An 18,763-nucleotide genomic window follows, 5' to 3' on the forward strand; every position below is an offset into this window, starting at 1 on the left:
TTATCTACTCAGTGGAAATGAATGTTGCCAGAGATCTCCTAGTCAAACACAGAAACTTAGACATCACGTGGCGTGAGCTGTGTGGCTATTGCACCAAATGGATCCGGTCCCACAACACGAAGCACTCGAAGAAACGGAAAAGGACAGTTGGTATCAACCAGCGAACAGCGACGGTGCATGATGGTGGATTTTTTCATGAGAATATAGCCCGGACACAATATATGGCCGGCCGGCGTGGCCGAGCGGTTCTAGGCCCTTCAGTCTGGGGCCGCGCGACCGCTACGGTCACAGGTTAGAATCCTGCCTCGGGCATGGATGTGTGTGATGTCCTTAAGTTAGTTAAGTTTAAGTAGTTCTAAGTTCTAGGGGACTGATGACCTCAGATGTTAAGTCCCGTAGTGCTCAGAGCCATTTGAACAATATATGGATGACCTCACATGGGGAAGAATCTGCGGAAAACTGGGAGAAGGACGAAGTGTGACGGGTGTATCTCAGGAATTTGGTATGGCTCACAGCTTTGTTTCACGTGCATTATGAGCGCTCCGAAGCAGAGCCACTGTTGCCCAAAGGAGAGGAGGTGATCAATCGCAGTCAACTGTAGCAGGAGATGCCCGCTGTACTGTGCAAAAGGAAAGAGGAGATCCACGCTAAAGAATGGTGCGATTGGAACCACATATAACAGGAACGCAAGGCACCTAATCTCTAACTCCACAGATGCATGGAGACTGCATTGGTGTGGTCTCTTCCCGACGATCAGTACGTTGAGTTCTGTTGACAGCCGCACATCGGCGGCTCCGTTTGCGATGTTGCCAAGAACATAGGGACTGGACTAACGAGGAGTGCTGTCTCGTGCTCTTCTAAACTGAGAGCAGATTCAGTCTGAATAATGGTTCTGGACATACCTTCATGTGGTGAGAGGTGGGAACACGTAGTGCACACAAGAACATTGTCGAACATGATTGTTTTGTTGGTCCAGGTGTTATGGTGTGCGGAGGAATAACGTTACATGGGTATACTGAACTCCAAATATTTGAACACGTTACACTCACTGGTCAGCGTTGTGGTGGCACTGTGCTCCTTGACCACGTGTTCATTGGCGTGGTAGAATTTGACGCCGCCCTCGTTCTTATGGATGACAATGCGACACGTCGACAGGTGTAACAGCTCGTAGAGCGAGAGGATATTCAGTATATGGAAAGAGCTGCCCATTCCCCCGACTTAAATTCCATCGTGCACGATCGGATGCTTTGGAGAGACCTATTAGAGAAGGTCCACAAGCATCAACGACCAGCAAGCAGTCGTCAACCACGGTGGTGGAGGAATGAAACGCCCTACCACAATAAGTCCTTACCATCCCTGTGCCAAGCTTGAGACACTTTGCGAAGCATGATTTGCTGTCTCTAGTGATCAGACATTCTGTTAAGGACGACATCGAGCCTTTCCTATTGTTAAGCAATCGTCATAATTTGCGTTGACCTCACTGTAAAGAAAGTATCATTTAAGTTCGATTCATTGCGTATTAATTTCAGTCACATTCTCCACTATACACTACCAGTTCTTTCTTTGTATGGTCCAAGTTTCATCACGCTTTGTTACCTGGCAGTGACAGTCATTGGTAAGCTAATTTTGGACTTAAGTTTTGCGCACTAGGGTATGTTTTAGGTTATATGTAGAGACCGTGGTTGAAGGTTCGATAACTGCTCACATTGCTTGAATGACTGTACACGTACGAAGATATTTGCTCCCACGTTTACGATAAATCATCGTACAGTGATAGCGTAGTTGTGTCAAGCGTCTCGCTATTCCAGTAACGGCGAACCACTTTACTTTTCTGTCTACTTTCACACTTTTTGTATGTTGTGTTCCGTCGTATATAAAGGAAGCAACGCGCTCAGCCAAGTCTCGTGCGAAAGCACATCAATTGTCATCAACAAGAATGAAGCCACAGGACTGTTCTGGGCTACTCAATTTGCAGTTTAAACGGACACCTCTTATCTTCTATATCGTTGATAGTCTATGTACACCCATCGCTAACATTTCTAGAAGCGTCATTCGTATGATTAATACAGGGTATTAACCCTGTTCCCATTGTTGCAGTGTTTTATTTGGAGGAAATTTATCCTTTGAAACGGACCAGAGCAATATGTGTTTCCTTTCTTTCACACGGAGAAGTTCTTGTTGCTGGGATTGTAGAGTGAATCCGTAATGTAACTTCAACTTTCACCGCGTAGATGCTAGGGCGTGGTATAGGGTATCAGCTGGAATTTGCAAATTAGTGTGAAGATTGAGAGTCTCTTGGTAGGAATGACGCAGCATGTCATCCTGGATGGAGAGTCATCGATAAATGTGGAAGTAATTTCGGGACGCCCTAGGGAACTGCATCGGATCCCTTGCTGTTCGTTTTGTACATTAATGACCTTGTGACCAATGCTAACAGAAATCTCAGACTTTTCGCAGATGACGCACCTATCTACAGTGTAGTACAGTCTGGTCGAAGCTGCTCAAATAGTCAGTCAGACCTTTGTAAGGTTCCAAATGGTGCCAAGATTGACAGCTCGCTTTAAATGTTCATAAATGTAAAACTGAACACTTCATAAAACTAAAAACATAGTACCCTATGAGTATAACATTAGAGAGTTACAGATCGAATCGGTAAACTCATAGAAATACTTAGTAGGGAAATGAAGTGGAGCGATGACAAAGGCCCAGTTACCGGTAAAGCAGGTAGCAGACTTCGGTTTATCGATAGAATACTAGAGAAATTCGGACAGTCTAACAAAGGAGACTGCTTACAAATTACTCATGCGACCCATCCTAAAATGTTGCTCAGGTGTGTGGGACCCGTACCAAACAGGACTAGCATAGGATATTGAACGTATACAGCAAATGACAGCACGAATGGACACAGGTTTGTTGGAACCACAGGAGAATGTCACAAAGATGATGAAAGAATTGAACTGGCACACTCTTGAAGAAAGAGGTACACTGACCCTAGAAACTCAGCCACCAAAGTTTCCAGAACTCACTTTAAATGATGGCTCTAGGAATGTACTACAAGCCCGTAAATATTGTCTCCCTAGGGCTCTTGAGATCAAGATTAGATCAATTTTAGCACGCAGAGAGGCATTTAAGCAATAATTCTTTCCGCTCTTCATACATGAATGGAACGGGAATGAGCCCTAATAACTGGAATAGTTACTCAGTATTAACAAAGCAAGCAGTGGGCTTGGGCCTGTACAGTGAATGTTGTCACATACGATCATGAAACGTTCTAACTTTTGAGGGTACTGTATTCTCTTAGCTTACACGCTTGGTCGGAAAACGTGTCTTTCATTTTATTGAAGCATTCAATTCTTGGTAGAACAGATTCATGTCAATGAAACAGAGTACAGATTATGAAAAACTGTAATATTAATACAAAAACTATGAAATCTGTCGTTCCATTCATTTCTGAGCACTTACATAATACTGGCGGAGTTGTTCAGGAAGGTGTTTGATGTTCAAATGTGTGTGAAATCTTATGGGACTTAACTGCTAAGGTCATCAGTCCCTAAGCTTACACACTACTTAACCTAAATTATCCTAAGGACAAACACACACACACACCCATGCCCGAGGGAGGACTCGAACCTCCGCCGGGACCAGCCGCACAATTCAAGAGTGTTTGATGTCTGGACCTCACAGTGCCTCATACTGTACGTCCAGGACAGTCCTTAAGGAGACTCAGTGATCATAAAAAGCTGAAGTGCATTTCTAAAGAGAAAAGAAAGTAAAACAAAAGGTAAGATTTCTCTAACGTTATCATTAATATGAAACTGGTGTCATGGCGGCTGCAGTGTAACACGTGTTAAGTTCGGCTCGCGAAATTTAGTTGAATTCGAAGGTGTTCTCGCAGGTGGTGTTGTCTAGTACAAGTGGAAATCGTGAAAACAACAGTGTTCTGTGCAGTAGTGCTATTTTTTTTCTGTGCTCCGCCAATATCTTCGAGAAAAAGGTAAACAGAAGAGTGAACAGCAGCGCGTCCAGCAGCGGGGAAGCAGCAGGTGCGGCGGGCCCGCTCTTGGCGGAAGGTGCGGCCGCGGCTCCCGGTATAGCGGAGCTGGTCCGCTCTGAGGTAAACGCTGCGCTTCGCGATAAAAACAATCTCGATCTGATAGCAGGCACTATATCAGATACTGTAACGGCAGCAGTATTGGCCAAAATGCGTGAAACTGTTGAGGCCAATACTGCCGAAATTACAGCACTAAAAAAGTCTGTGTCTGAATACGAGAAAAAGGCACGAGAGTTGGAAGTCAAACTATCCGCCGCAACTGACGAACTAGAACAGTACCAAAGGCGAAATAGTCTACGACTGTTTGGAGTAGTAGAAAATAAGGAAGAAGACACGGACAACCTGCTTATACAGGTTGCGCGTGAAAAATTAGGCGTTGAAGTGACCAAGGCAGACATTGACAGGAGCCATCGGGTGGGACGAAAATTACCAGGTGCCACCAAACCTCGTCCAATAATAATTAAATTTGTCTCGTACCGAAAAAGGGCAGAGATCTTTACCCAGAAGAAGAAGTTAGCAAGGACAGGGCTTACAATAAGGGAAGATCTGACACACGAACGGCTAAAGATTTTAAACAGTGCCATATCCCATTTCGGTCTTCAGAATGTGTGGACTCAGGATGGCAGAGTAATCATTAAGACAGCAGCTGGAAAGAAGACAGTCACAAACATGACAGAACTGAATAGTATTAAGTGAAGCTACTAGAGCCAAAAGTGCAAACTTAACACCATTTGCAATTGTAACAGCCCCAATACTCAGATATAGTCTTGTAATTTCATTAATTTTTTAATTATACCCATATTTGTACCTTCAACTAATTGTTTTTGTAACTGTATTAACTTTTCACTATTTTTTTTTGTGTCTGTAGCTCTAACCATTACTTAATTTTAGTTACTGCTAATTCTTTTTTTTTCATTTTCTCAGTTTATTTTCTTCCGTTCTGAAATAGTTCTATTGCAATTATTAGTCTCTCCTTTAGTTCATTAATCACCCATCTCTTCGGTTTAAATTGTTCATAACAAAAATCACTATCAGTATCACTTTAGCAAATTTCAATCTCATTGTAGCTTCCTACGATAATCACTAACAGTATCACTTTAGTAAATTTCAATTTAATTCTAGCTTCCTACGATAATCTATTAATTACTAAGCTTACTTCTCTCTGCTGGCAGCATCGGCCTCTTAAATCAATCCCCTCTCCCTTATTTCCACCCTAAGCTGTTTCAAATACGCTAATTACATTTCTCCTCGTACGACAGAGGATACACAGTGACAGACAGCCGTCACTATTTTGGTCATATTCTCCTTGCACAGAATACCCCTAATCCATTTTCTATACTCCCGCAACCTCAGGAAATCTTTAGCAGGCGCCTTTCTTTCGGCGCGAGTGTCACAAACAGGGAGTGCAAAATCTCGGACACCCTGTGTTATGTCACTTGGCGGAAGCAGCGGCCAGTGCCCCTCGCGGCAGGTAGTGCCTAACAAAGGGACAAACCAGTCTGCCACCCTACTCCAGGCAGCTCGGCGGAACGCGTCAGAGCTTTTAGCAGCTCACTGCAACATCCAGTCTTTACCTGCGCATTACGAAGAACTTAGCCTCCTCTTCAACCAACTAAACTACCACGTAATCCTCTTATCCGAAACGTGGTTGAAACCACACATATCCTCTGCATCTTTTCATCTCCCAGGGTACACATTTCTTAGGGCAGACAGATCAAAAAAGCGAGGTGGCGGGGTCGGCGCGTATATACGAACAGATCTCAAAGCGAAAGTCGTATGTACGTCAAATCCTGCTGAAGAAAAAGAGGCTGAATTCATGTTCATTGAAATAAATATACAAAGTCGGAAATTCTTGACTGGCGTCGTGTACAAGCCGCCAAAAATAAGCTCAATGAGTTCCTTCCAGTCGGAATTACATTCACTTCAGTGCCAATACGAACATGTCATCGTAATGGGTGACTTGAACATAGACCTGCTAAGAGACACTCCCTCCGCAATAAACCTAAGAAGACTGTTTAGTTGCAATAGCATGAACATTCTTCCATTACAACCTACACACCATACGGCGCACAGTCATACTCTTATAGACGTAATCGCAACGAAACAGACTCACAAAGTAAGAGATGTTGGTCAAACATCGGCCCCTGGCCTCTCAGCACATGATGTAATATTCCTGGCCTACTCTGTGCAGCCCCCATGGATCAAATCGCGTTACATAACTTGTAGGAACATGAAACGTATTGACCTTGACGCTCTAACAGCCGATTGCTCAGAAATCTCATGGCATCAAATAATCAGAAAACCCACAATCGACGGCAAAATTAATGAACTTGGTGATAAACTCACTGCCCTCTATGACAAACATGCACCTGTGCGCACAATCCGTGTAAGAAAATCTCCTGCTCCATGGCTGACAGCTGAATTACGTCAAATGATGACTAATAGGGATGCTGCCCACAGGCGTTTCAAGGCAGATCCGAAACCCGAGCGTTTCGAAGAATATAGAAAGCTACGGAACAGAGTGAAACAATGCATTCGCAATGCAAAAATCAGGCACGCTCGCTCCCTTGTATGCAGCGATCTGACGCCCACGACTCTATGGAAGAATCTCCGTAGCTTGGGGGTCGGAAAGGCAAAATCGGAAACTACTTTTCATGTGTCAGCTAACGAATTAAATGAATTCTTCTCTGCACCTCTGAATACCAGCACAGCTGATAATTACCGTCCACAAGAATCCCCAAACAGGATAACTAACAACGATACCTTCCATCTAAAACATGTAACAACAAATACGGCAAGAAAAGCAATAATGAGAATCTCTTCTGATGCAATAGGCAACGACAGTATCAGTATAACCATGATTAAGAATGTTGCCGATATCTTAGTACCTGTCTTAACTGACATATTTAATTTTTCCCTCGTGAACGGAATATATCCTACTGCATGGAAAAGAAGCCTAATTCGACCCATCCCTAAGATCGAAAACCCGCAACTGCCTAGTGATTACCGACCAATTAGCATACTGCCTGCTGTTTCCAAAGCACTTGAATATATTGTTCATGACCAAATCACTGAACACTTGCATGAATTCAGCCTATATGACAAATTTCAATCCGGTTCCCGTAAACATCACAGCACAAACACTGCTCTAATTAAAGTAACTGATGACCTGAAATATGCCATCGACAATCGAAAGGCAACAATATTGACGCTACTGGACTTCAGCAAAGCTTTTGACACTGTTAACTTTGACATATTGCTCAGAAAAATGCAACAGCTTAATTTCTCTGATAGTGCAATGAGATGGTTTGAAAGCTACTTAAAAGACAGACAGCAATGTGTTGTCTGCGTAAATGAAAAATCTTCCTGGAAACATGTTTCCTCGGGAGTGCCACAAGGATCAGTCTTAGGACCACTTTTGTTTTCTTTATATGTCAACGATATTTCATCGGTTCTGTCCTCCTGTAAATATCATTTCTATGCCGACGACCTCCAGCTCTACCTAAGCGTCAGACCTGAAGATGTAAACACTGCAATCGCTCAGATGAATGATGATCTGTCTTCAGTAGTGAGATGGGCGAAAAACCTGGGGCTTAAACTAAATGCAAAAAAGACGCAAGTAATCTTAATAGCCCATCAGAAATTAATAAGTTCAGATTCCCGCGAACGGCTACCTCCTATTCTGCTCGACGGTACTCCAATACCATATCAGAAAACAGTGAAGAACTTGGGTGTAACTTTGGATGAGCATCTCAACTGGGCGGAGAATACAGTCGCAGTGTGCCGAAAGACGTCTGCTTGTCTCTATGCTCTCAAAAAGTTTCGGAACATATTTCCACAGGACTTGAAACGCCAGCTCGTGCAAGCACTTGTTCTACCGAACCTCCACTATTGTGATGTGATTCAACAAGGCATGAGTAGTGAAAACAAAAGACGGCTAGAGCTAACCATGAATGCCTGTGTGCGTTACACTTGCAACATTCGCCGATATGATCATGTTAGTGCTTCATACTCCGAGCTAGGGTGGCTGCGGCCGGACAAATTGCGTGACTACCACACTCTATGTCTACTCCACCGACTCCTCATCGCGCAAGCACCCCAGTACCTTGCTTCAGAGATTAAAAACCTGTCATGTCATCATAATCGAAACACGAGGTCACTCTTATTTGGTATCCTAACTGTGCCCACTCACAAAACAAAAACTTTTGCAAACTCCTTCTCAGTTGCCGCTGTCCGCCTCTGGAACAAACTGCCCCTTACCTTGCGCAAAATTCGATCTCCTGCTGCTTTTAAGAAGAAGTTGAAGCATTTCCTACTATCATCCTCACAAAGTTCTCCACAAAATTAATGTACAAGGACAATCCCCTCATCAGTCAAATAGCAAAGCTAGCGTCTCCTATCTTGCTCCTGAGATGCCTTCCTCTTCATCTTTCTCTATTAGCCACGCAATCTTCTTTTCCTCTATATTTCCTTAATTATGTTTCATCATGTCTCTATTCTTCTCCTCCCTTCACCATGAGTCTCCCTCATACTCCCTGCTGCCGGCACTCCTATCTAAAATCTGTCTCTTCAATAATGTCTAATTATAACAGTACTTGTGACCTAAGAATATAAACTCTATATGTATGTATTTTTCCAGGTGTACCTTTCAAATTGTTTATTTCACTTTTTGTACTAGATGTAGTTTAACATGCCTACTAAAACATATGAATGTAAAATAAGTAGAATGCCTGGTTAGATGTAAGAGAGGGCCTGATGGCCCTAATCTTGCCAGGTTAAATAAATAAATAAATAAATTAATTAATTAATTAATATGACCATATGACCAATGAAAATAGACTTTTGTACAAATCAAGCGACAGTCTTACAATAAATCAGTTATTACAGTAATATGGTATAGTATTAATAAGCGCTCATACCATCGGGTAAGAGAACGGAGAGTACCCTCGAATGTGCGAAGGTTCATGACTGTAAGTGACCACATTCGTTGCATTTTGGCACGTCCACGGTTTGCTCGGCTAACGTTAAGTAGATATTTCAGGAAAGCATTAAATCCTGTTAGTGATCTGATACGGCCAGGGAACTACCAGTGAGCGGCAACAGAACTTTCAAGCATGCTCAAAATTCGGATAACCGTTCTACCTATTCGTGTAGGCATTTTCCTGATGAACTTACAGAGGCGGGTAGATATAAGCATGCAAACACTACAAACACAACATATTACTATGTCTAATACGGAACAGGACACTCGTTGGCATTCAAAACTACTTCCAGATGTCTCCGAGTGGATAAATACATGTCCTGTACGGTTTCCAAGGGAACCTTACACTATCAGTTCTCCAAAACAATGGCCAGTTCAGGGTAACGATGGTGGGGGAGGACAGCGATCAATCACCCTGCTCTTAAAAGAAGACTACAGAGTCTCAATAATATTGATATCTGGCGACTGTGGTGGCTAGGGAGATGCGAAACTTCATCCTTGTTCTTCCATAACTAGTTCTGGACCATACGAGCAGTGTGAAAAGCGGCCTTGTCGTTTCGGAACGCAGCATCACCAATTGGGTACAAACGTTGAACCGTGGGATGTTCATGATCAGCTAAAATGATCCATAACGCTTGGCAGCACTTCGACCTTGCAAAGTAGCCACGGGGCCCTTGGAATATCGTAACACTGGTGCAAAAATCATCAACGAATCCTCGCCATGTTCCATTCTTAGGACGTAAGCTCGGACGGAAGTTGGGAACAGTTTGACACAAGTCTCATCCGACCAAATGACATTCTTTCCGGTGGTCCATAGTCCACGTTTTATGACCTTGGCATCACGTTTCCCTGTTACGGGCTTTTGCATAGCTGATGAGTGCTTTTGGAATTCTAGCTCGCCCTGAAATTCCCTGCTTAAGCAGCTGCCAGACAGTTCTCGCGACTTCGAACATTCACTTCTGCAGTGACTTTTGCAGCTGCCGTTCTCTGATTCTTCGGCACAGTCTTCATCAATGGCCATCCGTTGCGATCCTTCAGTACACACTATAGTCCGTACGAGGACTTAGCTGATTAAGGTTTTCAGTTTTCCTTGTATGCGGTACAAATATTTGACACAGTGCCTCTTGAGTCGCCGTCCACAGCTCCTGGTCTGGTGGCTAGCGTTGCTGCCTCTGGATCACGGGGTTCCGGGTTCGATTCCCAGTCAGGTCGGGGATTTCCTCTGTCCGGGTACTTGGTGTTTGTGTTGTCCTTATCATCTGATCATCACTTGGGAAAGTGGCGAGATTGTACAATGAAACGATTGGGACTTTGTAGGGTGCATCTAACCGTGCAGTTGAACGCCCCACAAACCAAATATCATCATCATCATCATCATCATCGTGTATCACCAAACACTTCGGCTCCGTGATTGCGGAAGAACTCACCGTACGAGCAACAAAATCTTGCTCACGTTCGAATTCACTTAGCTCTGACATAATGGACTCACAACTACAAACTAAGAATTATTGAACTATACGAAATAAAATCGTCATAACTTCAGAACGGTTTGCGTCATGACCTTCAAACTGCACTGTTGGCACGATGGGAATTCGTATGTGCTATATTGCTTGGTTTAGCGACGAAGCCCACTTTCATTTGGATGGGTTCGTCAATAAGCCAAACTCGCGCATTTTCATTACTGATAATCCGCATTTCGCGGTCGAGAAGTCTCTTCACCATCAACGGTTGACTGTGTGGTGTGCAATGTCCAATCACGGAATATTCAGTGCGATATTCCTTGATGGCACGGTGACTACCGAAAGGTATGTGTAGGTTTTGGAAGACGATTTCATCCCCATTATCGAAAGTGACCCTGATTTCGACAAAATGTGTTTCACGTCACGCAAGACGGAACTCCACCCCATCGAAGCAGGGAAGCAGGAGAGTGTTTGATGTCCTAGAGGAGCACTTTGGGGCAGCATTCTGGCTGTGGGGTACCCAGAGGCCATAGGTGTGGGCTTCTATTGGCCACCATATTCTCCTGATCTGAAGGCATGTGACTCTTTTATGTAGAGCTACATTAAAGACGAGGCGTACAGCATTAACACCAAAACCATTGCTGAGCTGAAAGTAACCAGTCAGGAGGTCATCAGTAGAATCGATGTCCTGACACTTCAGCGGGTCATGTAGAATTTCGCTATTCGGCCGAGCCACATCATCGCCAATGATGGAAGGCTTGTCGAACATGTCATAACTTAAATTCGAATACTTTAAGTAACCTTGATTTGTTGAATAAAGTGTGTTGACGCAGTGGTTTGTAATTAATTTACGTTTTTTTCATATAGTTAAGTAATCCTCACTCTAGGCAGAACACTGCTCTGATCACAACCAATAGAACGTATTGAGAATATGACGCAGCTGCTGCTCGTAGTCAGCTGCAAAAACGTAAACTGCAAGCTTCACTAGCGTCTGCATTTATGTTCAAGCACGCCTTTCTCACTGTGTTTATATATTTTTATCCACGTCTGCATATTGACATTCGGGGTGTTAAAAGTACAAAGTTTAGGTTTTTATGTTGGTAACGCCACGCAGTGCTCTGTATTAAAATCGCTGACTGCGCTGTGTGCAGTCTGTGGCTGGTTGGACTCATTGTTGGAATATTCGCTTGTGTAGTGTTGGGCAGTAGGATGTGAACAGGGCGTAGCGTTGGGCAGTTGGAGGTGAGCCGCCAGCAGTGGTGGACGTGGGGAGAGAGATGCCAGAGTTTAGAGCGGACGATCTGGACGTGTGTCCGTCAGAATATTTTATTTGCTAATTATGCCTATCAGTAGTTAGTGCCTTCAGTACTTAGAATCTTTTATTCAGCTGGCAGTATTGGAGCACGCTGTATTGCAGTAGTTCGAGTAACGAAGATTTTGTGAGGTAAATGATATATGAAAGCTATATGTCATTGTTAGGCAGGGCCATTCTTTTGTAGGGATTATTGAAAGTCAGATTACGTTGCGCTAAAAATATTGTGTGTCAGTTTAGTGATGATCAGAATGAGTAAAGAGAGAAAAGTCTGAGTACGTTCAGTTTGGCTCAGCTGTTTGAAAATCAAATAACGTAAGAGTTTTTCCGGCACTGTCATTCATAATTTTTCTAAGGGGACGTTTCAGTGTATCTGTGTTCTCAAGACATTTATACCTTGAGCATTTCCGAGTACTCTCACCTTATTGGTATGCTACTACATTCGCATCTTATTATATATACAGTACTAAATGTTGCTGATTTGCCTACTCCATTCTTCCAAGTTTAGAACGTTTTAAAAAAATCCATTCACAGGTTATTGAGTCTTTAATTTATTGAGAAACAGAAGTATCATCTCGTATGACTTTATACCTCTATGAAAAAGTATTACGTTGTGCAGCTGGTTACAGGCCTTTCTCAGTTTTAATGAAAGTAATTAGTCGCGTTCAGGAACGATGTTTTACTTCTCTTGAAGTGAAGGTGAACAAATTAAGATTACATGTGTTTTAGAATTGAACGTCCAATTCATCAAACCATTACACAACATCTGGTGTATCTAGCAGGAAATCTTCTGTGATGTGATAAATTAGAATCCGACAGTCGCTGACAAAGTGACGTACAGTCGGGCGTGGAGGGCTTCGCAGTCACATTCTAGACAGGGTACCTAGTTCTACTTGCGGAGTGCACCTTTGCGCCTGCCATGTCCCGTTTGAATTCGACTCAATACAGTCCAGGTCTTGCGTGTTACGTGAGATCTACTTAGGAGCTTACCGCCTGAATAGGGGTTGTGCAGGCGCACACGTGTTACTGCGTCCCGCCGACCTTACCATTGTTCAAGATGCTTAAAACGTATGGCAACCTTGTCAGAAACATGATTCAGAGCAATATGTCGTGACAGCAGTCTTTTTAAGATTTAAGGGTGTCAGGTCTACATTCGTGGATAGATTATCATTCCTGGAGATGTTGGAGAATTTCTCATAAGAACAGTAATTCTGCGCAAATCTGGTGGCATAATAAATTTTAACATTCGAAGCCAAGGAATTTGGGTTGATCTGATAAAAAAGGGCTCTGAGCACTATGGGACTTAACTACTGTCGTCATCTGTCCCCTAGAACTTAGAACTACTTGAACGTAACTAACCGAAGGACATCACACACATCCATGCCCGAGGCAGGATTCGAACCTGCGACCGTAGCGGTCGCGCGGTTCCAAACTGTAGCGGGTTGAGCTGATAGTGCTAGGTATTTTTCCCGTGATGGTTTTCAGTTGGTCGTGGAGAATTTTTGTGTGATGGCTATTGATCCAGGCAGATACACATTATTCAGTACGAAATCATAGAGTGCTGAGGATTCGCAGGTACTACCACATAAATTGTCATACATGTTGTTGGAAGTTTTCGGTTTTTAAGCAAGGTTCGGAGGGTGTTGCTTGAAGGACCGGAGAACGGCCTTTGCTTTGCGAATACTCGTCGGGCAATAGCAGCTACATTAATAGTTAGCTTTGTGGGGCTAAGCTGCAGTCATCGGAAACCGACGTCATATTCTATTGGGCTCCATCAGTAGTCGGCTGACCAAGGAAAATCAATACAGGACACTCTCCGCCCTGCTTCTATTCACACGACCAAACGAGGTGGAGCCCTGGCCGGCAACCTGTATTGCATTCGGGACGACGCCTGTTCCAATTAGCGTCTGAACATTCAGATTCAGAAACTGAATCGCTTAAGGCAAATGGCGGTAGGGTTCCTTTGAAGGTCACGCCCGCCGATTTCCTATCCCATCCTTCGGTAATCTGAGCTGTGCTTCGTCTGAAATGACTTGTTGCCGACGAGATGTTACGCTGAAATCTTCCTTTTGTTCACACGACTTCGCATTTCATTAGATTCATTCAAATTTATATTGCTTTATGATACTATTTAACATACGTATTTGATAATTCAAGAGACGATACTGAAGTGCTTGAGGGTGTCGAGTACAATTGTAAAATTAAAATCTGCTGGTGCCTAACATTCAGAACAGTGCGTGCTTGCTTACTCCAAGGAAATTACTGCGCAAAGTGGGGTAGCCGTTTTTGCCAACTCTCGTGATTTTATCCATTGTCTCTTGAACTCATGTTCAATGGACGCTGCGCACTATCACAGTCGACACAGTTTGAATACTCAAAGCGGTTCTGACGAAATGAGAAGTAAAGTTTTTGAAAAAAGAGTGCTGAAAGTTTAGGTGGGTAGAATGCGTAACTAATAATTTACTGGGCAGGACTGAGGAGAAATGAAATCTGTGACACATCTTGACTAAAATGAGCCATCGGATGATAGGAACACATTCTGAGACATGATGGTGTCGTCAATTTAGTGCTGGAGGGAATCGTGTGGGGTGAAAGTTAAACAAGGTGACCAAGAGATGAGTACAGTAAGCAGGCTGAGGTGGATGTCGGTTTCAGTAGTTATTCGGAGACGAAGAGGCTTACTCAGGACAGAGTAGCAAGAAGAGATGCATCAGATCACTCTTCGAACTAAGGACGACCACAACTACAACGACAATATATTTACGGTAAAACAATTGTAAATATATCCAGATGGTTTCTGTTGTGTATTACCACAGTGTTTTCGGAAATTCACGATACAAACGAGTAGGGCGTGTAGATGGGTGTGAGTATATAATGTTTCGAAAAGGAATCTATGTCCGGTAACGTACCGTATTCATTTTGCGGCTGTTTCAATACAGATATTTAACTCATCCACTTTTGCTTGCGGAATTGAATTACGAGTGACGCAGCACAATTATTAGGTAACAATACGAAAAGAAACATAACGAAACACCCATTTATCACTTACGAACATTTGTTTGTACAACCTCTTAAACGTTAAGTGTTTACATTATTAAAAAAGAATACCAGCATGATATACGTAGAGAACGTAAGATCCTAAGGATTAATGTGGCCTTTGCACATGTGGCAGTTACTGTTCCGAGCGTTGTCGTAAGGAGCAAACCAGACCCTGGGAAGCCAGTCGTATAGCAGCAATATTATGAAACACCATGCATGTGGAACAGTCTGTCTCGGAGTTAACTGGGAGACAGATTCATCCGTAAGAATCGGTGCTGGATTAAATGTCCACATATCAGATTGAATTAACACTGTAGAAAGTTTTCGGTCCTTGCGGTGAGAATTAAGGAAAGGTGTTCACAATTATTTTATGAAAAAGCATTGATCACCCAGAAGAGTTCGCTAACTAATTTAACCAAAATAATGATTTGTGTAACTCTGACTTTATTCCAAAAGTTTATACGTGCAAAGTATGAAAAAAAAAACATGATATGACATTGTTTATGCGCAGTTAAACATTGACAAAACTGAAATTGAGATACTATAATTAACAGCTGGTAAAGTTGAATGGTGGGAGAGGGTGTGTGCTAAACATCATCGGTCTTTCCTAATGAAGCTACCACAGTCTGTCAAAGCATCAATAACAGCGACCGTTAGGTTTGAAAGAGAAGTCGAAGCTGTCCTTGCAACCGTGGCTGTACTGCTGAACACAGGAAGATTGATCGTGAAAGATGTTAAGTCTCTAAGTTCTGGTTGCCCTAACGTAGCGGTGCTGCAGGTTATTCTCATCATACTCGTCGATATAACGTGATCAGACCGCTGATGCGTAATCGGTTTCCATCAAATGTATGTATGAGTCTTCTGCTCTGAACTCGAACTTTGTGCTCCAGCAGTCTCCACAGCCAAGGAAAGCTGCTTTCCACATATGGTCTTTCTGCGTGCCCGAAGCAAATTCAGACATTGAGTTACCTAGAGCCAAAAGCCCAGAGTCTAAGTTAAGCGACCAAGAGTAAAACGATAAGTCTACCGGTTTTAGAAGTTAGATTGAACTCTCTATGCGTTTGGCCCCAAGAGAATTTCGTCAATCAATCCCTAAAAAGCGACTTTTTCTCCACCTATGGCGTGATTGTTTCGCTCTTAAAAATCTTACGCCAGACAACGACAAAACATCAAATCCAACCAGCTCGTTTCGCCGCCCCTCTGTTAGCAAATAAGTCAACTTAATCGTTATGCCTTACTGATGTCACACTGCACCGTCCAAGCAATTGTCTTCTTTTAGTTGTTCGAGAGTGACTGCCTCTGGGCTGTGAGCGCCACTGCTCTGTTTCCTGCCCTCTGTTTTCTTACGGACAACACGTAAGGCCCCTTCTGCTTTTACTTGAGAAGACCTCGTCAATTCTCAGAATGCCTTCTCCTTTATCTGCGGGGTTCCACTCGCTTGCGTTCCTCCGTGAATGGTTGGACTCCAGCACGCCACTGCTTGAAATTTATCCCAAAGAAATGACCGTGACAGCATGCATTAAGTTAGCTGTAGTACACTAAATAAAAGAAAATGTAATCTCCCATAACAATCACTTTATTGCTTTATCCAGTACGAAAAATGTGTTTGAATGTCTGCATAAGTTTAATTACGTTGAATCAGACATATCTATCAAATTGGATAAAAAGTGACCAGTCAGATATGTTGACGCTTTTCAGTAGGTGCACAGAGACCGTGCAGTTTCGTTAAAACCGCATCCTGTTGCCTTGGAAATTCGTAGTAAGTTGTATCAAAAACACAAAAACTCTGACAGCACACCGAGTAAAGCAATTACTTTACCGGGAGAGATCTCATATACTTTGTAACACACAGTATTCATCCCACAATTATGTACGCAGGTCCATAACCGTTTAGATACAGCACACGATACTCGAATTTATGCGTTTACTCTGAATTCCTTTTCTGTGTAAGGTGTTAAAAGGGGGAAAGATCAATATTCCGAGACCCTAAAAAAATAGTTTGTGCATATCTAATACACAAAAGTTCAATGCTTTTAGAAGCAAAATAGCTCTAAAAGGGCACATTAAACTTTTCATTAACAAAATTTCAGTTCACTCTTCCACGTGGCACGTTTATCTGCTGAAAATTTTCACTGTATCGCATTTACCGTAGTAATACATTCCTATTTCTTGATGACAATTGCTAATTACCCAAGGGTATTACTGCTCTTACTACACTGTCCAGTTGCATTAATGTGAGCACCTGTCAAAAGCGTCTATAAAAACCTTTTGCAACGTGGACCACTGCGAGACGTGGGGGAAGTGTGTCAATGAGATTCTGGATGGTACCGACAAGGGTGTGGAGCCGCGCCATCTCCCATACCGCGGCCATCTACACTAGCTTTCTCCGCTGAGGATTCATGGCGCGAACAGGCCGATCAAGGTGGAGCCAAACGTTCACAACTGGGTTTAAATCCGAGGCGTTTATGGCCCGCAGAGTACGATAAACTCATCCCGAGGGTTTACGACACAAGCGCGTATACTGGAATCTGTGTGACACGTTGCATTGTATTGCTGATAGGTGCCATCGTGTCAAGGAAAAGCAAACTGCATGTAGGAGTGGATGTGGCACCCAAGGATAGGTGATTACTTCAATTGACGCTTTGTGCCTTTCAGAATGATGAGATCACCCAGGGTATCCTACAGAAATAGTCCCCAGACCATAACGCTCTCTCCTCCGGCCTGGACGCTTCTGACATTCCAAAGGCCATGTGTCGGATGGAGAATAAAATGTGATTCATCTGAAAAGGACACCTGTCGCCACTCAGTGGAAGTATAGTTGCCGTATAAGCGTGTAAATTTCAGCCTTCGTCGCAGGTGAATAACAGTCAGCACGGGTGCATGAACCAGGCACCTGCTGTGGAAACTCAAACGCAGTAACGTTCGCTGAACGGCCTTTGAGGAGACATTGTTGACAGCTCGATGTTTCATATGCACAGTCAGTTGCTCAACAGTTGCACGTACTAGGGCCAATCCAAAAGAAATGCACGCTATTTTTTTTAAATCCATCTTTTATTCTACGTGTTTGAAAGTTTTACAGTGTATAGATACATTCTTTAGGAACAATATTTTCATTTCTCCACATAATTCCCATCCCTCTCAACTGCCTTACGCCATCTTGGAACGAGCGCCTGTGTACCCGCACGGTAAAATTCTGGACCAACCTGTTGGAGCCACTAGTTGGCAGCGTGCACAAGGGAGTCATCATCTTCAAATCCTGTTCCACGAAGAGAGTTTTTCAGTTTCCCAAAGAGGTGACAGTCACATGGAGCCTGGTCAGGACTGTCAGGCGGGTGTTTCAGTGTTGTCCATCCCAGTTTTGTGATCGCTTCCATGGTTTTTTGACTGACACATGCCCGTGCATTGTCATGCAACAGCAAAACATCCTACTTTTGCCGATGTGGTCGAACACGACTCAGTCGAGATTGAAGTTTCTTCAACGTCGTCACATATGCATCAGTATTTATGGTGGTTCCACTTGGCATGATGTCCAAAAGCAAGAGTCCTACGGAATCTAAAAACACCGCAACTGTAACTTTTACAGCAGAAGGTGTGGCTTTAAATGGTTTTTTTCTTGGGAGAATTTACATGATGCCACTCTACTGATTGCCTCTTCGTCTCTGGTGAAAGATGATGGAGCCATGTTTCATCACCTGTCACAATTCATCCAAGAAATTCATCTCCACCACTCTCGTACTGTTCCAAAAGTTCGCTGAATACCGTTTTTCTTGTTTCTTTGTGAGCCACTGTCAACATCATGGGAACCCACCTGGCACAAACCTTTTTTAACGCCAACACTTTCAGTATTCTGCAAATACTTCCTTCCCCTGTCCCAACGTAGCGTGACAATTCGTTCACTGTGATGCGTCTGTCAGCAGTCA

The sequence above is a fragment of the Schistocerca serialis genome, chromosome 1 (assembly GCF_023864345.2).
Source record: "Schistocerca serialis cubense isolate TAMUIC-IGC-003099 chromosome 1, iqSchSeri2.2, whole genome shotgun sequence".
NCBI lineage: Eukaryota > Metazoa > Arthropoda > Insecta > Orthoptera > Acrididae > Schistocerca > Schistocerca serialis.